This window comes from Drosophila ficusphila, unplaced genomic scaffold (genome assembly GCF_018152265.1).
Source record: "Drosophila ficusphila isolate 14025-0441.05 unplaced genomic scaffold, ASM1815226v1 contig_106, whole genome shotgun sequence".
NCBI lineage: Eukaryota > Metazoa > Arthropoda > Insecta > Diptera > Drosophilidae > Drosophila > Drosophila ficusphila.
Window position 1 is genome coordinate 11,114,916 of NW_025063993.1, and position 24,690 is coordinate 11,139,605.

At 39.9% G+C, this 24,690-nt stretch overlaps 1 protein-coding gene across 1 annotated transcript in view; it reads left to right on the top strand.

Moving 5' to 3' along the window:
- Positions 1-960: 960 nt before the first annotated feature.
- Positions 961-24,690, top strand: part of LOC108093102 (trichohyalin) — a 43,504-nt gene continuing 19,774 nt past the window's right edge. The window contains 1 exon segment of the mRNA XM_017193040.2: positions 961-1,528. The gene's annotated coding sequence lies outside the window, so the exon portion shown is untranslated.

The following is a 24,690-nucleotide window of genomic DNA, read 5'->3' on the forward strand; positions in this document are numbered from 1 at the left end:
AAAGAAAAGAATTCGGTTTATTGCTCTGTTATTTGAAACATACATTTTCGATTTCGCCGGCGAGACAAGACGCACCCGTTGCGCCCATAAATTAACTGGGCCAAGCACTCTGATCTCATGCAAAAAGTCGGCGCCCATAAATTTAAATGTCTTTATAAATAAGCAGAGGCGAGCGGCTGCCAAACAAAATGGAAATCTAAATCGAAACTAAAATAAAATCAACTGTATAAATTATAAATCACACATCAGCAATTAAAGGGGCTAAGCGTCAGCAAAACAACTCAAATTAAAGAAGTTGACTTCAAATAAACAAAAGCGCGCCAAACTTCGGTCTGCAACATGTTGCCAAAACATTGTAAGCCGGCAATTTAGGAAAAGAGCGAACCAAGTATGTACTTTTTTTTATTTATTTTTCGAAGCGGCACTTTTTGTTATGCTCTCTTCACACAAGAAAAATCGAGGCAAATAATAAAAATATTATTTTTAAAGTAATATGTTTAAATATTTGAATATTAATAAGGTAATTATCCTATAAATCCTATAAATTTAATAATGAATTACAAAAGAATTTAGCAAAACAAAAGGTGTCTAAAAAACACTTTTTTAATGCTTTATCGAACTTAAAAAAAAAAAAAAAATTAAAAATGGTGACTAAAAATATGCTTACCACATTCATACCTTTTTCATTTTTTAAACTTTTTTGGGCTTGAATAGTTTTATTCTATATTGACATCATAAAGAAATCAACTGCCAAATCCAGGGTAGGTAGCAGATTAGTTAGTAACTCTACATGTAAAGTTTATTTAAAGTTAAAAAAAAAACATTTTCTTTCTGTGTAGCGCTTGCTCTCTCTCTCTTGGCAACAACAGCATCTCGGCGGCGGCAACTTTTGTGAGTTGCTAACAAGAGCCGGCAGCAGCGAGCTTTGCGTTCGCTTTCGCAACTGCCAGTCGCAATTTTCCGTTCGTGGCGAACAGACGCGTTCCAAAAGTGCCGGCTTCCGAATCTCTTGGCCGTTAGAAGTAGTTGGCTAATAACGAAACACCATCCCAGACTGAGACTCAAACTCCGAACGACTTTGGGCCACAACAAGTGCGATTGTTTGATTTTCGCCGATGCCCGCCAGTGCTACTTTCAATTAGCTGCAAGTGCTTCTTGGCAGGTGTGTTGCTCGAGGTGAAATTTTTCGGTCGTGCCGGTTAGATTAGCCTGACACCTTCCTCGGTTCCGATTCCGATTGCGATTTCGATTCCTCTTCCGAAACTGAAACCGACGACTTCGTGTGTTATATCCCCCACCCGCCAAAATCGCGCTAATTGGCTTGATTTTGGCCAGAAAATACATATCAAGTTTCAATATTTGTTGTGCGTTCACAAATAACGGACAGCCTGTCACTTGCGGAAACCGAAAGAAATCTATATACGAGTTTATATATATTTTTGGCAACTGACCATCGTGAAGTGAGCGCTTGGAAAGCAGGGAGTTCTGCCTATTTGCATTTCAAATTGTTTGCGAACATCTAAGAAAGGTAAGTGGCTCGCCGGCGAAAAGAAAAAGATTGGCTAATTGAAAATCAAACAAGAAGTGGTGCAATTAACTCGAGCGATTTTCGATTCGATTTCTGGATATTCTGGCGATATTTGCATAACCCGATGGGAATATATAAATTTTTGTGCTTGTCCATTTCCGTTCGCTGCATAAATTATCCCACTCCCAAGTGCTCTTCTGTTCCATTCGGGCGCAATTCTAATTAAGTGCCGGGACCTGCCCCAATGATGTTGCCACTCCCACGACCCTTGGCTCACCTCTGACCCCTTGATTGCTACACGGAGAGAAACACACGAGTGGCAGTACATGTACAGTCTACTCATAGGTATCAGTGCCATTAAAGCAGTTTTTGTCTTATCAGTGTGAACCCAATTCATCAATCATTAAAAGCAAATATGACTTGGCAACATGAGTTTTGTGGCGACTGAATCACTTTTATTTGCCAAAAATTAACATGTGTCCCGAAAAAAAAAAAAATCTAGATTTGATTTAAGTGTTTATGTAAATTAGTAGAAAATATTATTTACATAATATCGCAAAGGGGCTAACTGGTAAAAGATAAATAAAATTGATCAAAAACTACATAAGCGATATATTATTGTTTATATATAAAGTACATTTCCTACATAAATTTAGTACCAGGCTAAAAATACTTTTACCGGTATTATGAAATGTCATAGTGATAAGGCGAGATAGTAACCAATTTCTTTGATTATCACACTTTGTTGATATTTTCTGGCGCGTTTTTCATTTCTTTCTCGTTGTCGCCACTTGAGTGTCGCTTTTTCTATCTGAGCCCTTGTTGGAATTGTTAACAAAACTGTAGATTTATGCAGTAGATTAGCTCGTCAACAGACGGCGAAGGCGAAGGCCAAAGGACTTGCACTGGGAAGGGCCAAATCCGCTTATTAATGAGCTGTCACAGGGCAATGGAAAATGGGCAATGGGCAATGGGCAATGGAAATGGTCACTGGATAAGGGCGGCGGTCAAGTCTTGGTCATCAATTAGCGTTAATGTGGCAATGTCGTCAGAGCAGCTCGCTCGCTAAATGTCCTTGCCACACTTTTGTCAATCACAAGTAGTTTTTTGCAATATGTTGCTTTTATTTTTCGCCAGCCGTGCGAGTGCATTTCATATTCATAAGTTGTCGGGTCGAGTGAATGAGTGACTGAGTGAGTGAGTGTGACTAAGCCGACAACTTCCACAAGCCAAGAAATAATAATCGTTAAAATCGATTTGTATTTCTTTTTTTTTTGCTGGTTTGGGATGAGGGGTACGTGTCCAACGATGACCTTCAACGGAGCAGCCTGCTCCTGGGAGATTTAAGCCAAATGCACGAATCGCTTTTCGAGGGTCATAAATAAAAAAGCCAGTTCCCCTCGCTCTCCAAATTCCCCCCTCGATGCCACTCAGGTGCTCGACATGGCGCATATTTTTAGACGTTTAGCAGAACCCACTAAAAATACATTGCTTTCTTCAGCAAAAAAATATATAAAGTGAGGCGGGAGCAAAGGAAATATCCCGAAGAAAAAAAGGAAAACAAAGCCCTGCACTCAGAACCAACAGAATGCGCACTGGGATATCATAAAATGCCGAAATGCAGAAAAAGAAATCGAAACACAAAACACAAGAAAATAGACATTAGCCAGCACAAAAGGCGGTTTTTGAGGCAGAGGACAGTGGAGTTGCTTAGTCGAAAAGGAATCACCCTGGAGGGGTTATTAAACCAAATGAAAAGAAAATATACTGCTTTCGAAACATTAAGCGTTAACAAAATAAACCTAAATAGTCTCTATAGGGAAGGAACCCCACAACTATTCCAATTGTAATAAATAACAATAGGTTTCCTTAATTGCTAACCAATTTTAAAGCTTGAGCTTAGAAGTTAAAATTAAATTTATAAAAATAAAAGCTTGCTTGGTAGAGTACAACTCCACTCGGAATTATAATAGTTCCACGAAGCACAATTTGTATCCCCACTAAGACAAAAATGATAAACCTCAGATTGTTTGTGTGCAGGGGATGTGAGAATGCGAGATGGGGCAAAAAACATAACAAAAAAGTAAGGGGACCGACAAAAAGGACAGAAAAAACATTTGGCAGAGCATAAAAATAAAAATGAAATAAAACGGCATAAAAAATGCAACAGTTCAGTGAGATAAATACGAAAAAGCCAAGGTAGAAAAAGATATGAGCCAGGAGGGGGAAGTTGGCGAAAACGGAGGGAAATGGCTAAGAAAGAAGAGGAAGAGACTGGAGCATTTAGACCGAAAGAAAGAAGAAGGAACAAAAAATGGGCCAGTGGCTTGGATTTCGAGCCCACACTCACACATGGACACACACACCTTGCCGAATTTTAAATGAGTCAGCCGTCCAGCGGATTCAGGTGGCCAAAAGGGGCGTGGCGGGGGCGGTGGCGGTGGCAATGGCGATGGCGATGAAGGGGGCCCTTGGGGAGGTGGATCCTTCAATAAATGTCCAGTTGTCCAGCGCCTCCGCTTTCAGCCAACTCGGGGAACTGCCTTCGACACTTGGCACGGTTTTAATGCCCTGCCCAAGGTTAGCACGAACACACTTAGAAAAACATTAGCGCAACAAATTTGTAAAATATCTTATCTGATCTGTAGGGCGAAAAAAAAGGCACTTAACACTAATATGATTCCAAAAGAATTAACATATCATTTTATATTTTCATTCTTTAATTCACTTTGCTTAAATGACATACTTGTGTTCAAGAAGCACCATATTATTTCTTCTTTTATGGTAGAACAAACACTTCTTAAGTATTTATATTTTTCCCAGTGCACTTACACAAAAAGAAATACAGACACTCTCACATAATGAAGGAAATGCGGATAAAGCTAGCAAATAGAAATGAAGAAATACAAATTGTATAAAAGGAAAAGGGGAGTTTTGGTAAATGTGCCACAGAGATAAAAGCGTAAATAGAAGCGAGGCACGAAAATTTTTTCAAATTACCAGCAAAGAGGTTGAGGCAGGGCCAGCCACCCATCATCCACCACCCACCATCCACCACCCACTTCCACCTCTTTTGAAGGTAGCTTTGTGTGTGTGAACTTATTGAAAGTGCTAACACACACGCAAGTGGAAATGTTTATGCATACGTGTGGGTGTGGTGTTTCCACATCCTGCCAAGCGACCGCAGTTTAAACAAACTGCTTGGCCTGCCCGTGTCCATGTTCCATATACCGCCGTGTGGAAAAGTTGTCACCTTTCTCCTGCTCTCCAGCTCACTCGCTCATCTTTTTTCCCACTCCTCTTGTGCAGTGCGAAAAATCATATTGTTTTTCCTCCTTTCCTCTATCATATCTATGAAAAATATTATCGTCGAATCACTACCCCTTTTATCTCTTATTTAATCTTTTTTTTGCATCTAATCTTATCATTTTAGATGTAATAAAATTAAACTATTTAATGAAGTACTAAACGTGGTATCAAGTGTTAAACATTTGTTCGCATTAATTACATAATTGTAAAAATCAACAACAACAACAAAACAATAAACCAATCATATCAAGTGCTTTACAAATCGTCGAGCAATTAAGAAATTGATTGATTCGAGGAAAACGCTTTTTCAATTAACCAATGCTCTGTTGATTTTTTATACCTTTAATGTTATGGATACATCTTACAAAATACACTTTTAAATTTTATTTTAAATTCCAAAGCATGGACACATTTTTTTGCTTGTGCATCTACCTCCTTTCAAACTGCTGCTGACTTTGCGTGTGTGTAATGAATTTAAAGTTTGCTCCGCATACATTTTTCATACGCTTGCAAATTGTTATGGCTTTTGGACCTCCCCCTCCCCCTTTCCCCTTCCCCCTCCCCCTCTTAAGCCACCCAAAAGAAGCACCCACGTATATCCACCTTGTATTAAGTGGATGTCGTGTGTTGGCTTTTGTCCTTGTTAGCCACACGAGACATGATTATTAATTTGCAATTCCTGCTAATTGCATGAGCTTTATCCACCCACTTACCGCTTTCTGGCTCTCAGGTGTTCCAAAGCGATCGCTTAAAAACTTATTTTCATGTGTAGCTGAACGGGGAACATTCCACCGCGCTGCTGCTGTTCAAATAGATAAGCCCAGATTAGATTAGCGGTCAGTGGGGCACATGGGGAGCATATTATGCTTTCCCTTTGGGCCCCCCGCCGATGTGTTCCACATGGGGAACTCTAATGGATTAATGGGATCTTTGAGTAGTTCGGAATTTTCGCATTTCACGCAGGCCACTTGACTTTGAGACGGTCAGCGGAACGAAAGTTTGCAGGCAAATGCCACGAATTGCTGAAATTATTCTTATTGCCCGAGCAATTAGTTCAATTTTTTCAAGGAAGAGTTCCCAAAGAATCTTGCCTTCTGCAGATCAAGCTTTCCATTACCATTTGTACTTCTATGATTCAAATACGATGAAAAAAAACACAAAATGTTTTATTAAAATGGATGAGTCGATCCATAACACATGTAATTAATTTTTTGAAAATGTCAATTATAATATATTTTCTATTAACTATTAAAGAAAAAAGTATTTTTATTGGTGTTGAATGAGAAATGGTGTTAAATTAACAAATATCGATCATTCTAACTCAAGTGTTTTGCAGTATTCAATCCTAAAATCATTTTACACACGATTTATTCACACAGTTTCCATTCCATTTATATCACTCGATGACGGCACTCACTCATTAGGATTTTTTAATGCCCATTCATTACATGGAGAAGCTCAGAAATTTGAATATTTATTTTGTGGCAAATTATAAGCCATATATTTTGTAATAAAAATCAATTTGTGAACGAACGGCCTGCCATTTGGAAGGCAGCGTGCCCGATGTGAAGTGGGCCCGGCTCAGTTTTTCAGTTTTTTCTCGGCTCATCGCAGTTTTCCTTGGCTCAGCGATGAGGCGATGCGACTGGCGCTTGAGAACCGACGGCTGTCATGTCGATGCATTATAAATTGTTGACATTAGCTGGCAAATCGACGACCAGACGGCGTCGGCGATAGCTTTAATTTCGTTGATTGAACAGCATCGAAACGGAGCAGCTCTCAAGCTGAAAGGAATGTTTTACGAGCGCGCTTTTCGCCGTTCGCATTTTGTTTATAAATCGCTGGCAATCTAATCGATCGCCTGGATTTGGCATTTGATGCTCGTGGGGTTAGCGGCTAACTGCTGTAGTTGAGCTTCCTGTCTCGCCGGCAACGAGAATGGGGCGGTGGGTCGGCCTTGACCCGGCCGCCATTCAACGGTGGCCTATTATGAGGCTCGCCCACCCAAAAGTTTCCCTCGTTGCGAGCCTTTGTGCTTAGAGTTGCGCCATTGCGCATACGCCCCGTTGCCAGACTGCGATTAACCTTTCGCAGGCCAAATAAGTTAAACAATTTTCCGTTATATTATAAAAATATTGGCTTATTAATTAGGGAAAACCCATTAATGAACTATTTTGAAAGGATTTTATATTTGAAAACATTAATCTAAATTAAACATAATATCAACAACATTAATCATAAATAAAACAATAAACACTTTTTATGCATTTCTTATTAAAACCCATAAAAAGGTTTTGCACTCTTACGTATGAAATTTTTCCAAAATTTTTGATATGCAAGACAAACAAATAAGAGGGTAATTAGCCATATAACAAAAGCAAAGGTGTGTTAATAGAATATAAAATTATAAAAGTCAAAGGTACTGAGTATCTTTCCAATAAGGGGTTAAATCCGGTATCAGCAGCAGGAGTTTACCTCTTTTCATTTAGTATTTTTTTCCTTTTGAAGCTGCAATAGAGACGGGTTCCTAATTAAGTCGATGTTTGGCTTTTCAACTGCGCTTTTGATGGTCAGCTTGAGCCCCTAGATTTCGGTCTGCTATGTTTGTAAATTCAAAGCGAAATCCTCCCCCCTTCAGAGAATCGGTAGGACACGCACATGCTGATAATTTGGAAAAGCGGCGGGAAAATCACCATCCGAGGGAAAGACCACAGCTCAACCGCTTGACAACTTCCATGGGGCAACAAATTGTTTTCTTCTCTGCGGTTTTTACTCTTAATTATGCGCAGTTAGGTGGAGTTGACTCGGGAATTACCACGATTTGGGTACTGGTAATGGGACCCGGGTTCGCTTGTTGGGATTCGCTGACTTTGACATTTGAGTTCAGCTTGGGTCTCTGTTTTTTTTTCTGTTTTTCTTTTTTTTTTTTGGTTTCTGCCCAGACTGTCGCGAATAGCCAGTTCATTAAACTGAAGTGTCATTCTGCGAAAGTTTCCTCTTCTTTCTTTTATGTCTTTCACGGCAACGGGGCAAAGTACAGAGTTGTAAGAATGTGTTGTAATGGCAGTGGTAAGCATGATTTCCAGAATTTTGAGAACTCTTTTTGAGCTGACCTTAACAAATTTAGGGGCACTACCCTGGGAAGAAATGGGTAACGCACTTGATTGAAATGTGATTAAGGGCTTAGATTTGTTTTGAAATTGGTTAATGTTCTGTTATTTTAAATGTATTTAATAGAAGGATTTGCTCAATATGAAAAGTAATATAAAATAAATGATTTCATAGAATCCCAACATAAACAACGAAATCTTTTGTCAGAATTGTTAAAACATTTATGAGTTTCGTTTCCTCTACCAAATTCAAATAGCTGTTATAAAAAGCTTAACTTTCAAACGAATAAAATGGGTGCTTTTAAAGGAACCTCGATGACTTTATCCCCGTGAATTTATAATACTGCTCTTCCAAACTCACACTCATCGGAATTGGCAACACCCAAGTTTCGACTTTGCATGAATTACATCATAATCTGATCGTTCGCACACCTTTGAGAGCATTAAACGCGTCGCTTTGCCCATAACAAATCGAAAAACTTTCAAATTGCGAACATAGTCGTAAAATCAGTTGTTATGGCTTCGTTCAGCGTCGACTACGGAATAAACCCGACGCAAATCGTTGAGATATGGCACCATTATGATTGCACAGGCACAGACACTCTTCGCATTTTATTTTTGGCCAAAAGAAAGCGGTGAAAAAAACTGTTTTTTTTTTGTCGACTTCAACATGCAAAAATTGTCAAGAACAATAAGGGAAACCATATAAAATATGTTTTGGGTGCGTTGAGGCAGTTCATCAGTGGAGCGGAGATGGAGACGCGCCGAAAATGCCAATAAGGCTGAAGCGAACCTTTCAAGAGCAAAAAAAAAAAGTGTCCAGAACGCCATAAAAAACTTTCGAGTTTATTGTGCGTCTGGAATGCGAAAATATACAAGATCATGTTGCTGGGGTAAGCAAAAAAAAACAAAAAACTAAACAAACAGAACTATAACAAGGGACCGAAAGGCGTCGTCTCATGGAACCGCTTATCATAAGCGATCGTGCTCAGGAAATTAAATAAATTATGTGGTCAGCACGAAAGACACAAAATCCAAAAAAAAAAAAATATATAGGCTTTCGTTGTGGATTAATTTCTGACGCCACAGTTTGGAGACAATGTCGTCGCCAGGGCGAAACAATTGATTGCTTTAGAATTTTTTACGGTCTTTGCTTTGATTTCGATTTGGGCAAATAAAAGCATAAAACCCACAAACACGTTTGGCGGGGAGGTGTTAAATTATATTTGTAATTAAGCCAATCTAGTGGGAAGTAGACATAAAGTCAGTCTTAAAGTTCAGCGAAATTAATCAACTTGGCTTATTTATCGCTGCTCCCTTGATGAATTTGGCTGCTCGGAATTAATGATGTAATACATTAGGCCAGTTTCTCAAGCCGGCCTGTGTGCCTCATTATAAATTCTATTGCGCCGGTAAATGAAAAGACCATAAATATGCAAAATGATGGCAAGATGGCGTTGACACAGGCCGATGATGCGGCACCCGATAAGGTGAACCTGAGCGGGAAACCCACTTAACCCGATGAAGTCGCCCAGATAGCGAAGGGGTATAAGGTAGTTGTGCGCCCATTTCAGACAGATAAGATATAATAGCTCGGTCTCGGGCTTATCTTAACATTTTATCTAGCAGAAAGTGTCGGATTTTAGCCAGGGTATTACTAAAAAGTTTTCAAATAAATTAGCAAAAAGTTGTGCAGGAAGGAAATGATTATAGTTAATCAGGAAATAAATATTTACAAAAAACCCTAATCTTTTTCAAATGTTTTCTAATGCCGATTGTTAAAAGGTTAATTTTTATAACGTTATTGTTGTACATTTTACCCATTACCAGTTGTAGAATTTAAACTCGTGCCGCTCGATTAATATTAAAAACATTTCCGACAGCACTCAACGAAATGTTCTAACTCCATCCATCATATTTCCGGTCTTCGGGCGACTTCCTCTTCAGCGCCCTCGGCCTTATGACATATGAAATTAATGTGCGTTTAATATGTTTTCAATTTCAATGAGAATACCAAAAATATGCCGAAAAATTTCCGGCATAAATTGGCGCCGCTTTTCCAACCGACCGGGCTCATAAATCTTTTCCAGCCAGGATGCTGCTGCCCCACGTTCCCAACTCAAAATTTTGGCGGCGCCCCGAAGGGCTGTCCGCTATTTATGCAAATTGCAAACAATCGGAGGCTCCACATCACCTCCCCTCCGCCCCTCAAAATGATTGTGGCAAATGGAATTCATATTTATAACTTGTTTGTTCTTTTTTTCAATTAGAGTTTGGTCAATGATTTGTGGTACAATTTGATGGAAAATTGATTTTGGCCTGAGGCTCATTATAAATAAATTTATTGGGTCCTTCTTTTTTCCAAATTAGTTATTAAAGAGGGACAGTTGGCTGCTGATGGGGGTTGCATTTCCGTTTAAAATGTAATTTCCCTCCGTAAGTTCCATGCATGTGGAAAGAGTTGGCGGAAAATTCAGCAGCAGAAGGAAACGCGAAAGTGCGGAGGAAAAAACCTAAAATATGTGAGCCAAGCAAAAAATGTGTTTTCCTCGCACACACTCACTTACTCACACTTACACCCCCTGAACCCCCACACCTCAACCCCCTTTGTTGTGCATTTATTTCTGTTAGTTTCATTTTCTTTGTGCAGCTGCCTTGCAATTTAACTCCACCCCCTGGGAAGGCCCCTTAACCCCCTGTTGCCGGTTTGCCGGTTTGCCGAGCTGCTTCGCATCGCTAATCCAGTGCGAGGAATTTTCCGCTGCTGCCGTAGATTTTTCTCGAGCATTGTTCGGCTGACAAAAAGCCATTTGTTGCAGTCGCCAACTGGCGAACTGCGAAGAGAATAGATCTTTAGCGCCGAGACGGCTTCTTCTTATGATGCGCTTAATTTGAGTTTGCTCAGCGGAAATGTGACAGGGAAAAATGGCAGAGCAAACAACATGCTAATGGGGAGAATTCCCAAACAGAAGAAATATATATTTTATTTATACATCTGTTGATAAAAATATTTTACATTGTTATCCAACAATGAAGCTATAAATCACAAAGGGAGTTTTAAATTTCCTGGATTTTCCATTTAAATGAACACGTACAATATTATTTGTTGTTTGCATAGTCTTAAAGGAACTTTCTCCTTTTCTCTTTGCAGGTAAGCCCTCTGGCCACCCGGATAATATCGGTTACCACTTCCAGCTGACCAAGTTCCATGAGTACTGCCGCCATTATCGTAAAACTTTTCCTTGAAACTAAAAATAAAATATGCAATCCAACATTCGATATGCAAACACAACAAATTGTGTTCAGTTGGCAGAAATATTTCAGCTCTCGGCGTGTTGTTGATTTTCCCGAAAGCCGTCCGACAGTGCGTATGTGCAATGCAATGCATTGCGGCAGACACGAGGCGAATAACGCATACGCCGCGTATGCACGCCACGCGCAATTAAGCCAAACAAAATGCGATCGCGGAGCGTTCATAAAAATAAAATAAAATAAAATAAGCCGAAAAGGCGAGATGCGAAAAACGCGAAATAAAAATTAACACCGAGCATAAAATATTCCCAATTTAACGACGGCGTGTGCATGATAAATATATTTGAAATGTGCACGATAATTAATAAACATTTAGGCGGGCATCGAGGCGCAGGGGTGCCGGCAGGTCGATGTTGGCTGGCCAACACTATGCAGTCAACCACTTGACCATAATCAGTCAATCAGCCGGCAAAACGGGGACGTTGTTGTGTTTCACCCATTAATGAAGTTGTTGTGTTTGTTTGCGCCAGCCCACGCATATAAATATATTTGTGCGAATCTATGGACGCAAATAGCGAGCGATACATGACTGCAATTGCCGCTGGCAATGGTTTCGATGGAGCCAATTAGGCGCATCAATTTGGCCCGCTTTGCTTGTTTATCGAAGTGCAAAGCGGTAGACACGAGCCACATGTCGAATGGCTAATCAGACACTTTGGGGTCACTTCCAATGTACATTTTGGGGCGAAACTAGCCGGAGTTGTGTTTCCCCCAGCGGCGACCAGTTCCGCACTTGTTCAATTCCCAATTAAATTTATTCCCGGGTGACTCTATTACCCGCTGGGTTATCACCACCGGAAACACAATTCCTTTTCAATTTTGATGGTCGCGCGAATGAAAAAATTCCCATTTTTCTGCGGAATATATTTCTTTTGTTTTATTCCCGTACAAATAACCATAAAACATAGGGTAAATCAATTTGAATTCTACGATGTCGGAACTGTAATAAACAGTATCCAAACTATTCAATTGTTCATATGAAATATTGGGACCTAAATTAAAGGATGAATTTAAATCCAAAAATGCATATATCTCTAAAATAGATTTCCTATTTTCAGGGTTAGCCTTGAACACCCTTATATATAAAAGGTATACAAGTCTTTAAGGGATATTTTTTGTAGATTTGAGCCACCCTAGTGCTTAAGGCTGACCCAGTTAAGTGGCACAGCCGGCATTCCGAGTGCGTAGGTGCTGCTGCCCAGTTTGTTGCCCAAGCAGGTCAACAATGGAGTGCCACTCAATATACAAAAACACGGCAATCCGCCGATGGGCGCAAACAACAGTGGCAACAAAGACTTCTAGAACTAACAATCTGCATAAAAAACAAAATGGCGGAAGAAGGGGACGGCGGCGGCTAAAAAAAATGTTTATAAAAAGCCGAGAAAGGAGGCTGTGAAAAGATGAACTGGAGGCAAATTGCTAAAATCCTTTTCAGACCGAACGGCGCCACTGGCCGGAAAGGATACGCTTGTTAGCAGCGGAAGTGGCACCCAGATAAGAACGAGAGGGCGACACACAATTAGAGGGAGATGGAAATAAAGGGAAGAGGGGAGGAGAGAGGAAATACCATTGTTGCCGGGACACTGTAATTAAACGCTTAATGCGATTTCACTTGCCGCTGTTGTTCCTACTGGCGCCTTGTTAATTGGGTCACTCGAAATGAATTTTTAGCGCTTATTCAAATCGCCGGGCATAATGAAGATGTTTTCCCAGGTTTAGCCACTTAATTGACTTTCATTGTTGTTCGCAGTTCCACCTGCAGCACAACTCAATTAGCTGAATGGCAAAGTTCTTGCACAACTTTCGCAGTCTGCATAATTTGTAGGTCAGCTCGCTTTGGCACAAAAGCCACTCGAACAATAAATTGCAGTTAAATGGAATTGGCAAAAGGATTTTGTTTGGCCAAGTGGCCCAGACTTGCTCTGCGTACTTCACTTGCTTCTTATTTATGTGGCCAACTCCAGACCAAGATGGTCCATTAATTGGTCAGTTAATCGCTAAGAACTTAATTAATTTAGCCCTCGAACGAAAATGAGACTAATATTTGGGTTACGCTCAAATGAGCAAGGCAAACCATACACCAAGAAATATTATTTGTGGCTTGGATTTTGTATTAACTTTAATCCTTTAAATAAACATAAAAAGAAAATTTAAATTCCCCCATTTAAAATATGATTTTTGTGTACTCGCAAATACGCGAGTAAAACTACCAGCAGACTTTTCAATTTTTCATGCCTACAACTTTTCCTCGCCCAGACTTTTACGAAAAGTTAAGAGACGAAAACAAAAGCAAGGCGTGCAAAATATTTCTTATTCTTTTCCTTCCTTTGGTTGTCAACATTTTGGCAATTTGATTAAGTCCAATTTGTGCGACGTTTTGCTGCCACGCCCACTGGCGTACTGGCCCAACCGCCCACCGCCCATTGCCACCCGAGCAGATCGGTTTATTTGCGCTCAACTTTGCAGTTAAATAAGACAACAAAAATTTATTTGCCCAACTTTTCCTGTGTCGTGTGCGCGTGTGTAAATGTGAATGTATGTGTGTCTGTGTGTGGGTGGGTGGCTGGGAAATTGTGATTCCATTAGGAAAAGTCTGCAACTCAAATGTCATTTAAGTTTGGCTAAAGGGCTGGCTTGGGGACTTCTCCCGAACTCCTGGGATTGAATGCGGCGGAATAGCTGCAGAGCCGGAGAAACCGAGACACATACTCGTAGCATTTGCATGCGGCATGGCAAATATAATTACAAAGAAACACAAAATGCAATTTTCCGTTGCATACTTCTGGGCCACTCAGCAGGAAGCTCACATACGAGTATAGTACTCCGAATCCGAATCCGAATCCAATGGCCAATTCGGTAAACAGAAATGAATATTGCACGGATCGATTTTTAGGCCAGCTGCCAGCTCGCTTACATCAATTAGAGTGCCCGATGAATATTTCACAATTTCGATTTCGTGCAATATACAGCCATATAATTATAAGCAAATTGAGCCTTTTCACTACGGATTTACCACAGGCTGACACCCCAAAGCAAAAACTCATGTACAGGAAAAAAAGGCGGAAGGAAACTAAATATAATTGAAACTTTATATGTAGAAAGTATTTATAATTGAGGGTTTACAGGTGAATTCATGAAAGAACAATTATTTGAATATGTTTATATTTATATTTAAACCAAAATCAAGTTCAATATATATTTCAAAATATGTAGAACAGTTTTTCCTTGATCAGGTTCTCACCACATAGCATTTATTATTCTTCAATCAATAGTTTCTTATTTCTTGCTGTGCACCTGCGAGCATCACCCATACATGCATGCAGAACAAGTTGAGCTCACTCAAACTAATCAGTTGTTTCAATATTTGCCCGAAGGCGAACAAGGACAAAAGTCATCAGGAATTGATGGAGGCGGGGCAGGCGGAGGCACCTGCACTGCAGGCAGGAAACGGAAACGAGGGGCGAAGAACAACGGAAACAGCGCAGCGCACTGCAGATATGGGAGCCACTTCCTCTTTCTCTGGAAACTTGCCACCTGCCACGCCCCCCTGTCACCGCCCACATGTCGATTAGGAAAGAGTCGAGGGCTAAGTAGAGGATAATTGATTTTCTCGCACTTTCGCACAACGAAGTTGCATCAGCAGCCATATTTTCCCATCTTTTCACACCCAGATCCTTTCAATTTTCTGGCGCCTTATCGCGTGGGCCTCAATTTCAGCAGTCCTTTGTTGATTAAAGCACGTTTGCATAAAATGCGGCTAATTAAAACTTGTGAAACTGCCGAAAAAAAAACCCGAAAACGGTTAACGCAAAGCGAAAGAATCCGCTTGAAAAGTGCCAAGGGAAAAGGCAAATAAAAAATAAGCGAAACCCAACTTTATTTGGAAGAAAACTTATTGAATTTTCATGAACTTTTACGCGGAAGACCTTTCTCATTCAGAAGGCGAATAAAAAAATGTTGAAAATTCATAGGCCTAGCCATAATAAGACATACTCTTTAAAATAAAACAATAATTTAAACGAAAATTAAAGCAAACGCTTTGAATATTATTTATGGTCATAAAAGGTTATAGGTGGCTATAAAAAGAGTTTCAAGCTCCATTCAGCAGCTGGAATCAATTAAAACTTGATTTATTAAAGTGTATACAACTCGGGGAAACTTTTTAAGGAAGTCACAAAACTGCAAAGTTGTCCAAGCCATTTAATCTCGCAACGGAAATTTCACATCGTGGCTCCACTCCAGGAATTTCCGCTCGGCCAAAGTGCCATCGCTCATTGTGAGTGAAATAAACATAATGTCGTTACCCCAATCCCTCAGCATTTCCCTCTTTTCCGCCGTTTTTTTTTTTGCGAGGACAACGGACGACTGTGCAAATGAGCAATAATAAAAGCCAAAACTCTTGGGCTGTTAATGCTGGCGCATTAAAATAAAAAACCCCGAAAAGGCGAAATAAAAAAGTGAATCCAGAGCCGAGAATCCAGCATCCAGAATCCAGAGGGAAGCTGAAATAAATCGCACAAAAAGCGATGGGATGTTGTTCAAGTTGAAGTTTAAGTGACGAGCCACGCCCCCTTGGCCGCCTTTGGCCATCGAGCATAATCAAGTCGCTGCTTAAGTTATAATTTTTTTTGCCGGCCCCTGTCTGCAATGCTAATGTTCCATTAAAGATGCCGCAAACTTCTCAGGGTCGAGTGTGGCGGGGTTTCGCCATTTGGCATTTGCCATTTGCGATTTGCCAGTTCCATAAACAAATCCAGAGTGTTTCTTGCAAGGCTGCTGCATAAATATCCCAAACTTACGGCCCATAAAAATCAATTCCCCTACAACGGCGAGGGAGTCGTTGTGGCCTTTTGTTTATTTGCATTTCCTGCCCCGAGAAACGGAAGTTCGCATGTCAGTCGACGGGTAGCTGGAGGATGATCATAAAATCAGCCAAAGGCCGGCCGCAAACTTCTCTTATTTACGGTTGGATACTATGGTATACATGGGGGCCATCGCAGCCCCCGAAAAACACGGAACTCAGGGCCCGGGGCTTCACTTAGGCAAATGGGCAGGATACCCGCCCCAGCTGGCCGTGAATAATTTCTAGCATTTATGATTAAAGCTCGTGGCGGAGGCATTAAAACGATCCGAATGGAACGATGATGCCTCCGACGACATTTCCCAGCGAACACTTAAAAATGTATAGACAAAAAACACTTAAAGACGAAACACAATGTTGTATTCATTAATGTTCCTGCTGACACGACGACATGGCGAATAAATCTGCAAAAAATATATATATTTATATGCAACACATGATTTGAGATGAGTAACCCAAAGGTATAAGACATTTTATTTGAGCAGATGCGATGCATAATATACAAAAAGTATTTATTAAAATATTATTTCATCAGCTGCTATTTTCAGTTTGTGTTTAATGCTTTTCCTCGTCTTAAAGCGCCAAATAATCAGATGCTCACAGTCGGTACATTAATATAAATTCTTTTTCTTTTTCGGCAAGCCAAATAATCAGATGCTCGCAGTCTGCACATTAATATAAATTCTTTTCTCTTTTGGCACTACAAACCACGAAAATCTCCCAACTATGTATGCTGTGTATACAAATATATATTTTCAGATAAGCCTTAAGGCTCGGCCACCATAACTTAGTGGGCTAATTGGTTAACACTTTTATTTTCCTCAATTTTCGGGTAAACATTTTTTTTTGTTTTCTGCTCTTTGTAAGAAACGAGAAGCGTGCCAATTTTCTTGGCGATTTTCCTCTTTATTTTTAGACAGAAATTATTCATAGCCAACGCAATTCGAGAATCAGACGGTTCTCCATTTAAAAGTATTTAAAAGAGATAGAAGGGCAAAGCAAACACTTGTTGCGACAGGCTTCCCTCGAACCTAATTGACAATTAATTGTTTCTTCTCGGCGTGTTTTCGAGGCTATTTAGCCGACGTTTCCAAGAACGCCACAGATTATTCAAAATTTATGGCAACTGGCAATCATTAGGCCTTCGTTTATGTCACAGTTTCTCTCGCTTACTTTGAATATATAATAGTATACATCAAAAGTTTCATGATTTATTTGGAGCATTTGTTGTCGTGTTCTCTGTTTGTTGAATTTGGGTTAAACAATGTTGGGCTTCTGTTTGATTACGCTCCTTTACTTTTTCCGCGGAATTTTATTTTTGATTTTATTGGCAAGCATTGAAACATTATATGGACTGAATGATTGATGATTAAGCGGTTGTTGAAATGCCGAAACACGAAACGAGAAACGAGAAGCACAACAGAAAACGAGCGAATAGCATTTCACTGTTTTGTAAATCATGGCCATTATTTTCGTGTACATTCTTTTGCTCTTCATATTTATTTCAAAATCATGCGACACCTGAGATTAAAGTGGATAAATTGTCACTGGCATTCCAGCAGCTGTCAAATAAGTTGGAAAATATGTCAACTGCAAGTGCGGGGAAAACTGGCTGTTGATTCCCATGAATTGGCAGCCGTGATTGATGATTTCTGTCGAATGGCATAGACAAGAGGAGGAACACTCTCATCCATTTGTATTTTTATTGGCCAACCGTGCTCCAGGTTTTTATACTCTAGAACAATTCCATTTTGTTGCTATTAATATACAACATTAATGGTGTTCGGCGTTTACTTTGTGCAATCAACAGGCTCAATGCAATTTTAATGCGTTAACCAAACAAAATAAATTAGCCTGCTCGAAAGTGATTCAATTAATCTGCATACAAAACGCAGTTATAACTCATTTATGCACTCAGCCTAAAGGGGAAAATCCATGAAAAATGCACAACCGCCGACCGCAACAAAAGGTCGAGCACAATTAGCCGGGCTATAAATACATCCCATTCAGGGACGACAAAGCCGTGACATCCACAGGGCGTGTAAATAAATAATATCCAAGAATAAAATCCATTCCCGAAAAATGGTCTGACAAGAGGGCAAAGTGCCTGAAATACATTTTCAAGTTCATTCCGACGGAATCGCCTCGAAAATAGAATCGGCCAAAGGTCATGGGGCATCCCAATGGTGGGTGGTTGGGCTGGGTTCTGCCTCTTCTTATTTTCGTATTTGGGGAGGAGGATGGGTCATGTTCAGCTGCCACCCGTCGTGGCCCCCGGCAAAAGTCCCCTTGGAGTGCACCGCAAATTGAATTCAAATTCGTAAACGTGCCATCTCATGTGTGGAAAGCAGCTGAGCGGTGGTTTTTCGGGGGCGCCACCATTGGTGGTGTGGGTGTGGCAGATGGTTGGTGGTGCAGCCATTTAACTGTCTGGTGACTTGGGGAATTGTTCCGAGTGCCACACAAAAATGGTCTGGATTGCATTGCAGCGACAGTTTAAAACAAAAGAAAGCTACTCCTTCTATAAAACAACTTTACCAATATACGAGTATGTTCCATTTTTCATTATAACATCATATATATAAATCATAAAACAAAGTTTTTTATTGTACTTTAAATATTATCAAACTTCTCACATTTGGTTCCTTTTAGGTTTATTTAAAATAAGTTGAGATTTAATTTATCCAACAAGTGAATTTAAAGTTTTCTCTTGAAGTACGCATTTTTCTTATTTTTTAAACTCTTCCAAATAAAACTTAACTATTTGGTTAGTTGTTTAATAAAAAGAGCATACAAAAAACAGATAAAATAAAACACCAGTCCACTGGAATATAATTCGATCGCTTCATCATCGAACTGCAACGACTTGTTTAGCGTCCCCAGATCCCCGATTTCCATTTTTCGCCATTATAGAAATGAAAATTTGTGCTAGAGCGAAATGCATTTTCCACTTGGAAATGGTTCGTTCGATTGGCGGCATGCGAGTATGGATGTTTTCAAATTTTTCATATTTATTGGCTGCTTTATGACCTGCAGCAATAAAAGATTTCTGGCCACCAACCTGCAACATGTTGCTGCAGCGCGGTGTGAAAGCCATGCAACATGTTGCTGGCAGCATTTTTATGCCGCTGACAGGCCGCGATATTGTTGTTTTTTTCCTGGTTATTATTGTTGTTGTTGGTGGCCTAATCTCGACAAGATGAAGCGGCAGCCATATGGAAAAATATTTCAAAGAAAGATTGCCAAATCCTGATAAGAACGACTGAATGCGACCGGCACGAACTCCCCGAAAACCATTTGAAATTGATTAGAGAGGGAGATGGTGGCATGAAGAGAAAGAGAGAGGGCAACAGAGCCAGCGGAGCATCGTCTGCGATAAACATTTGAGATAGCATCGAGCCCATTAGAAACACAGATCGCTGTGGCCAACGCAGAGGGGGTCGCAAATCAGGAATAAACCTCTGGAGATTTAAATGTTGAGTTAGATTAAGGCCATAAACTTAATCAAGTTTAAATTATGTCACATTTAAAATGACTCCTCGGGGAAGCAATATTATTGTGCAATATTTTATAAGTTATAGCATAAAAAAGAAAGTAAAAGAAAATTATATTTAATGAGTCTAAATATATTTTAACGGATAACACACTCATAGTAATATTTATTAGAAAAAAATAATTCAAAAATCAAATTACCTTTTTAATTTGGTAATAATAGTACCAACCTTTACTTAAAGATTTCAAGATCTACATTGTATGTGTAAGCACCTCTGAAAACCATAGATCTTTGACCATGATTTGTGGCTGGCAAAGGCGAACTCTTCCTCCTCCACCTTCCTCTCCTCCTTTTAACACAATAATAAACCGATTGAAGAGATTGCGGAAATTCCGCTTGCCACCTGAAGTGGAGCATTCGCGTCGCCTTCGAGCGGGAAACTCGAGCTGAGCGGAAAGGCGCGCATGCGCTGCTTGCCCTTGCTGCATGCCCCATTCATGGCTGCTCAAGTATTGTGCCCATTATACGGCAGAAGTACCATTGTTCGTCAGCCCCGACATTGTTCCAGACAGCTTGCCGCGAGCCTTTCAGAGCCGAGTTTGTTGTGATTATGAAATGAAAACCCCCCGTTGGGAGCTGGCAAATGAGCTGGCTTTCATTGTCATGAAGATGGAATCCGCTTCTGTGTCTGTGTGTTTGTGTCTGGGCCCAAGCGAAACTACTTAGAATGCATAAATTGGCAAGACAAGCTAATGCGACGGGCTCCTGACGGAAGCCCAGCTATAGGAGATATATCTGTAGACGACTTGCATTCGCCGCTGTTACTTTGACATGCTAAAATTTCTGCACGCTGGCACGTTTCTGGCATTATAAACACATTATGTATTCGCAAAACATTTTCATTTGCCCGATGATTGCGGGAGAGAAGCGCCGAAGTTCAACTCTCCTCTTGGCTGCTTTTCCAGCAGGTTTATTAATTCAATTCGAAATGCATTTTCGCCAAAATTGCTGCCTTTTCCTAGTGCTTCATGAGTGGAGGCCGAAAAATTTGCATAATTGCGTGTTGTCGGAGCGACGAATCGAGGTGATGGTGATGATGATGGAAAATCGACAGGTGAGCCCAGGGAAGATGTAATTGCATACTCTTTGGCAACTTGGCACTGTCGGCAATCAAATTCAATCAATTTAATTAAGCCGAAAAGGGGGCGTGGCGGCGGCGTTGCGAAATAGAAGAGAAGACCCGGCGTATACGCAATATGCTTTATTTTTAACACGTTACGCACGTAGAGAGATGCTAAAAATATAATCGTGTATACATTTGTCTTTATATAGCCGCCATAATATTGAGTAACAAACGTCGCACACACGCACAAGCGTTGGAAAATGCAGGAAAAGCGGGGAAAGCGGGGCAAGGCTGGCCAAAAAGGAAGTGAGTTTCCCTGCCCCCCCGGCTACATAATAAAGCGGCCATAAAGCAGCAGAACGTGCTAACAACACGTACAAATGGGCCAAAAGGGATGTGGCTCCAGCCAGCCCAGTTTTTCTGTTTATGCTGCTGCCGTTTTGCCAAACTATTTCTCGGAAAAGTCATACCAGAAAAATTGGTCTGAATGAAATGGGATAAATGGTTGAAGGTGGGAAGAAGTCAGGTTTCTCGATGTATTATTTATGGTATTTATGGTGCCTTTTCGGTAATTCAAAAAGGTGACCACCTTTAATGTAGTCAAAAAGGTGAGACAACATTTTTAGTTCAAATGTCAATTGCAGCAGGTAATAGTTTTATTTCTAAAAGATACATATATACTTTACAACTTTTTAACAAAAGTATTTACTACCCTTTAAATGTCTTTACTCCCAATTCCTTAGCTATAAACTCCTTTAGTACCAAATAAAATAAAATTTATGGCACTTTTTTTACCCAAGGACCTACTTATTTTTTTTTAAAAGGTATATTCTGCCCTAGCCACCACAAAATATGAAGTGTTCTTGCTCCGCCCATCATATATTCCAAGTTGAAGTTTTTCGGAAGGTCCCCGACAGCGGATGATATTCTGCAGTTGCTGTGAGCCGTGGAAATTTGTAATTCCCAAACGAGGCAGCGGCGCATTCTCATGCTAAACACGAACCGAGAGCGATTTACTGGCACTTTTTCTTTATTTTCCTACTCGACTCCATTTGCCGGAGTATGTGTGTCAAACAGCAGACAACATAAATAACATGGTCCGCACAGAGAAAAAAAGATGCCCAACAAGGGCTAAAACACGTGCAAAAAAACCGGCTTCCTTTGTGTTTCCTTTATTTTTTTAAGGCAGCAGCCGCCTCTTGATAATAAAAATCAAATAAAGCCAAGTCGAAGAAATGACTGAAACCGCAACGCAAAAGAAAGTGAGGCTGTGAAAAGGCAATGGAAAGTAAATTTCACACACGCGCCACTCCAAAGGCAAGAAAAAAAAAGAAAAAGCGGAAAAAACACGTGAATAAATAAGAAGCGTGAACTTGAATTGATTTGCTTAAGAGAGCCCAGGCTCCTCCTTGTTAGGCGTAAAAACATCATAATTATAACGAGGTAGCAATTTGCGTGGCGCGGCTCAGACAACCGGGCGTATGAGCAATATACCCGCAAGGAACATTTTTATGGCACACACGAACATCAAATTTAAAGCGAATGTCAAGAGAAAAAGGTTAAATGCAGCTGTAAAAATTCAACGACAGTGGGTTGTAGCGCTGGGAAAAAGATTTATGAAAAATTGGCTTTTGTTGTTATGGCCGTTATGTCGTTGTTGTTGCTGTAGTAGTTGTTGTTGTTGTAGCGGTTCCTGTGCGTCGAGGGGCTTCGCAAGTAAACAAGATAACATGGCCGAAACACACACACACTTTCACATCCAAGCACACACACTTGTAGCGAAACTTACACACACAAAAGTCCGTGAACGGAAATGAAAATGTGAACTTTATGACAGAACTCACCCTTTTTACCCCCACCCCCTCGTACTACCTTCTCCACCCGCAGTTCGTTAGGATATCCGCTTTTTACCCGGCCGCATTTTTATCAACTAGAATAAATAAATCAGAAACTATATGCCCTGAGGTCAACAAGGTTTATAATCATGCGTGCACGGAACAAAAATCAACCTTATTATGATAATAAACAGAAATATGCAAGTTATGTTCAAAGATTTTAATTTTAAAATTACTATACAATACTTTAACCATTATAACACTTTCAATCAGTGATAACACATTTATTTATCAGTATTTAACATTAATTAAGTATTCTATTAATTGACATTTTATTTAAATTTGCAAATATTTTTTTGTTGTGCTATTAAAAAACTGGGAACAAAAAAGTTGAAAACATAGAACTGCAAAATAATAATCAAAGCAACCATAATTTTCATTCTCGTTTTCATGTCGAATTGAATTTTATCTGTCGACCGCAAAATAAACAAAGATGCCAAAGCAATTTTGTAACCAATGGAAAAAACAACAAACACAACTCACACTGTGTGTTGGGGTTTGTGCATAGATAGTTGCACATAGGCTAACATGGGTTAACTGGGTTAAAATGACAAACGCAATTGGGAACAGCAACAATAAAAACAGCACATTTTTGTTAAACATTGGTTGGCCTTTCTTCGCGTGGCCTGTTTCTCCGTCTCTTTCTCTCTTCGGTCGTGTTTTCCCACATAAATGTAATTTCATTTTTATAGGTCTTTCACAAATTTGTGTACCGTTGTTGTTCATGTTTATGTTTATGTTTATGCATTTTAATGGCACAGTAACAGCGGCATCAGCAGCAGCAGCCAAGAAAAGTCGGGAAATTTGGCAAGTGAAGCGGCCTGCAGGCAGCCGGCGTTTGCCAGCTGTCTGATCTTTGGCCCCTGGCCGCCCGAAAACCTCCTTAATGCCAACCATCTAACCACCCAACCACCCCCGACCATGGCACAATATCAAAGTCAAATTGTGCGTAAAATTCTTACGTTGCCTGCGCCAAATAAAATGTTCATCGTCGGAAAATGTTGAAACCAATTCGTAGCTGATGACTAAATGATGAGCCAACTGATGGGCACAAAAGGGCCAGCATCTCAAAATTGTGGAGCAAATGCGTCATGTTTCCAGGTCATTACACTTGTTTATTGAATCAATTTTGCTAGTCAAATTCAACAGTCAAATTCTTTTGAGATCTGAATTATTTAAGCTTTATATTTGTCAAGAATTGCGCATTCCGGGAAATAACATTTAATTTTTATGAGAAAATAAGAGGCACTCGATTGTTATCAAGCCGTAAACATAAATACCAACTTTTTTTACCGTTGCTAAAATTGATTTAAACAAACTTTAAAGGACACAATTGTTGGCTTTTATTAAAAAGTAAAACATACAAAAAAAGTTGAAGCTTAGTAAATTGTGTGAAAAGTTAGTATGGCAATAAATATTATTTTTTCAAGGACTGTTTATTAATTCAATGATTTATTTACCATTTAAAACATAAAAATAGTGCAATAACTGCGTTTTCAATGCAAAAATAAACACCATTCAATTATGAGTAGCTCTACACATAAAACAAAATACTCAGAAAAGCAGTTAAAATCTATTGAACTTGAGTGTTACAAATTTAAATACAAAATAAAACAGATAAGAGGCAACATTTATTATTACCAAGACTCCCTCTCTTTAATTAGTTTTATAAGTGATTACTCTCGTTTCCCGGGATTATTAGCTTGTCATCCTGTAAGAATCTGCCCCACACCATCGCACCTAATTGCATTCAATATTCCCATCGGAAAAACCCCTTCGTTCGCCAGATAAAATTTCAAATAGCTAGGGATACCCGAGCGGAAGATAAGAGGAGCGGAAAACAGACGCTGCAAATCCCCTGTAATCCGAGCCCCAAGAAGAAGTCGCAGTCGCAATCCTTTGGCTCCGGGAACTTGCCACTCAGGAGTGTCGCCACCGCTCGATGCCGAGAAGTTCGGTTGCGAACTTGTTGAAAAATCGCAAACGTTAATCAAAGTTAAGCGGCGCAGCGCAGACGATGCCGACGTCAAAGTTAATTAAATTACAAAGTTATTTAATA